Here is a 4,071-nt window from a genome sequence, read left to right on the forward strand (position 1 = left end):
ATGATGCTTCACGTGATGGATCCTCCCCACTTACACCACATAGCGTGAGCCAATCAAGGATCAATCTGTGTGAAAATCCATGCTACTCTTCGTCGTCCACGACAATCATGCAAGCCATGGTGACAAATACTTCATCTGTGGAGGAGCAGTTGGCAAACTTGACAGAAGCAACCGCTGGCTTGACCAAATGCATGCAAAATCAAGAGGCTAGAATTGACAAGCTAACAGACAAGGTGGGAATCTTGATGGAAGAAGAATCCACCCATGCACCTGGCAAGCTCCCAGAGGTTCTAGAGAGTGACTCTCCTCCAAGACAAGTAGCATCCACTAAGGCTATCCCTGTCTCATCTGAAGGAATGATTCCAATCAATCAACTGAAGGAGTTCAATGAAGGAACCATTAAGAACAAATATGAAGTTGCTGCCAAATCCTCCCTTACATATGCAAAGCCGTACACTGCAAGGGTCGATCTGTTGAAGATGCCTGCTGGCTATCAACCTCCAAAGCTTCAACAGTTTGATGGTAAAGGTAACCCAAAGCAACATGTGGCGCACTTCGTGGAGACGTGCAACAATGCTGGGACTTATGGAGATTACCTCATCAAGCAGTTTGTCCGCTCGCTAAAAGGAAATGCTTTTGATTGGTACACAGACCTCGAGGCTAGATCTATCGATAGCTGGATCAACTAGAGCAAGAGTTCCTCAATCGCTTTTATAGTACGAGACATACTGTGGGTATGATAGAACTTACAAATACTCGTCAACGAAAGGGGGAACCAGTTATCGACTTTATCAATCGTTGGAGGAATGCAAGCCTCAACTGCAAAGATAGGCTCAGTGAAGCTTCAGGAATAGAGATGTGCATCCAAGGCATGCGTTGGGGATTGCGCTACATCTTGCAAGGTATCAGGCCTGGCACATTTGAAGAACTTGCAACTCGTGCCCATAACATAGAATTGAGCATGGCCTCCGCTGGAAATGAAAGGCTTCCCATCTATGAACCTCGCAAAGGGAATGACAAGCAAGAAGTCAGGAAGTGGGGCAAGCTCGTACCCAAGTCTGAAAGCAAAGAAGCTATGAATGTCAACACGTCACTTATGAAGTTCACGATGAAGGTGAGCAAGAAGCAGAGTATGAAATCCGCTTCTTTTCAAGATAAGCCAAGTGGAAAGTTGACTCTAAAAGAAATGTAGGAGAAAGAGTACCCATTCCCGAATTCTGATGTGCCAGCCATTTTCGAAGAACTCCTCGAGTTAAATCTCATTGAGCTTCCGGAGATGAAGCAACCAAATGAAGTTGGGAAAACGAATGACCCAAATTATTGCAAATATTACCGACTTGTAAGCCACCCTCTAGAGAAGTGCTTTGTCTTCAAGGACAAAGTTATGGACTTGGCCCGTGAAAAGAAGATCGTGCTTGAAGATGAGAAAGCAAGCGCGAACCAAGTTCTCTATCACCTTTGGCTCATTCAGTCTAGATGAGTTATGCAGTTTAAAAGGAATCAAAAATGAAGAATTACTGGTGAAAAACAAAGTTGAAGACGATCAACCTGATGATGATGAAGGTTGGACGTTGGTGACTCGTCGTACGCCACAAAAAGAGCCCACAAAAAGAATTAGTAGAACAACCAACAAGGAAGATGATGGTAAAAAGACGAACGAAAAAGAATCCAGTTAGGCATTTGAAGAAAGCAAAAGTGGAGATGCACCATTCTCAAAAGCCACGAAATCCAATGACCTTGGAGGAGTTTTTACCAAATTGGTTCCGCACGAAGATTTCCCATGAGGGTGTCGATGCCTCTTGTTGCCATGCTGACAAAGGGGAAGAAAAGAGTGATGACCTACCGCTGGAACCATCTCCGAAAAAGCTCATCGAGTCCACTCCTCAAGAAGTTAATGCTTGTGAGGAAAAAGTCACGTTCACAAATGACGATCTTCTGCTAGGTGACACTCTTCATAACCGCCCATTGTACCTGGTTGGCTATGTGCGTGATGAAAGGGTAAATCGAATTTTGGTTGATGGGGGATCCTCAGTGAACATTTTGCCAATTCGCACAGTGAAAGAACTTGGTATTCCCATGAACGAACTCTCAGAAAGTCGTGTGATGATCCAAGGATTCAACCAAGGGGGGAAAAGATCCATAGGCGCGATCAGGCTGGAAATCACCATTGAAGATATGCAATCAAGTGCATGGCTACATGTGATCGATGCAATGACTTCATACAACGTCTTGCTTGGAAGGCCTTAGATACATGAGAACAAAGTGGTTCCATCTACCTACCATCAATGTTTGAAATACTACAAGGGTGAAGTCGAGAAGAAAATAGTTGCTGATGATGAGCCATTCACCGAGGAAGAGTCACACTTCGCCGATGCAAAGTTCTACTTGAAGAACCTCATTGTGAAGGAGATAAAAGTTGATGATGGCATAAAAAGCAAGAATGACGAGCCCACAACTAAAATAGCCGAAGTGACTACTAGTAGAGTCAAAGATGTTACCGAGGAGGTACAACCCAACGCGAATAAATCTTATAGAGGGGATATTGCGTCTTATGGAAAGAAAGTAAGTCCCGTGCTCCAATATGTCCCTAAAAGGAAGAAAGACGAGGGCGAATCATATAATCTCCAAACCAAGACGCTAAGGGAGTTAACTCTTCCAGTAAAACGAATTGAGGTAGTAAAGTTGTCCTCAAAGCCGCTTGCAGGGTTTGTAGCCCAAAATCGTTAGCAGAATGTGGCACTCCTTACAAAGCGAATAGATGAAGGTTTTGATCCTAACGCTTACAAGCTATTTGCAAAAGCTGGATACAATCCCAACGAGCCGTCAAAGTTAGGGAAGCTCCCATCAGAAGCTGCAACGAGGCAACCACGTGAAGGTCTAGGATACAAGCAACCATCACCAGTGCGCATCTCAATAAGAAGGGCGAGTAGCAATTATATCAGTGTAGAAGACGAATTTGCCGCTTCTAACAGGCCTTCTGTCTTTGATCGGCTTGGAAAATCAACTGTGAGAACTTCCGTATTTGAGAGATTGGGTCCATTAAAGAAGGGGAATAAGTTCCAGAGAAATTATCGAAATACAAGAACACCCGCTTCACCCAATATTCACAAGATCTCTAAAGATTTCCAAAGTTTGGTTCCTTCTAGAATGAAGCGACAAACAAAAGTCATGGTTTCGTGTGATGAAGTACAGAAGGTGAAGCCATACACTGTGGTCTACACAAAAGAGCGTAATGAAGACGAAGAAAGTGTGGGTTCTTCGTATCATGTTACTGCACAAGGCGAGCACGGTCTTTTATCTCTAATGGAGGATGACAAGAAATTGGACGATGTTTCACCATGTTATCACATATCCTTCAATGATGGGGACCCTCAAGAAGATGAAGACGCAAATGATGCTCCTCCAGAACTCGAAGAAGGGATGAAGGGAATGATTGATGCCTAAAAAGAAGTTAACCTTGGCACTGATGAAGAACCAAGACCCACCTACCTAAGTGCTTTACTAGAAGTTGATGAAGAAAGCACTTATATTGAGTTACTCAAGGAGTTCAGGGACGTCTTCGCTTGGAGTTACAAAGAGATGCCTGGCTTGGACCCAAAAGTAGCAGTCCATCACCTTGTAGTCAAAAATGGTGCTCGCCCTGTTAAACAAGCTCAAAGGCGTTTTAGGCCAGACTTGGTTCCCTTGATTGAAACCGAAGTTAACAAACTCATCGAAGCTGGCTTTACTCGCGAAGTTAAATACCCAACATGGGTTTCAAGTATTGTCCTTGTAAGGAAGAAGAATGGCCAGATTCGAGTGTGCGTTGACTTTAGAGATCTCAACAATGCATGTCCGAAAGATGAATTTCCGCTTCCTATTCCAGAGCTGATGATCGATGCTACTACTGGTTACGAGGCAATGTCTTTCATGGACGGTTCGTCGGGCTATAACCAAATACGCATGGCACCAAAAGATGAAGAGCTTACTGCATTCCGTACCCCAAAGGGTATTTATTGCTACAAGGTAATGCCTTTTGGCTTGAAGAACGCTGGTGCTACTTACCAAAGGGCTATGCAGAATATTTTCGAC

The sequence above is a fragment of the Nicotiana attenuata genome, chromosome 6, assembly GCF_001879085.1.
Source record: "Nicotiana attenuata strain UT chromosome 6, NIATTr2, whole genome shotgun sequence".
NCBI classification, from domain to species: domain Eukaryota; kingdom Viridiplantae; phylum Streptophyta; class Magnoliopsida; order Solanales; family Solanaceae; genus Nicotiana; species Nicotiana attenuata.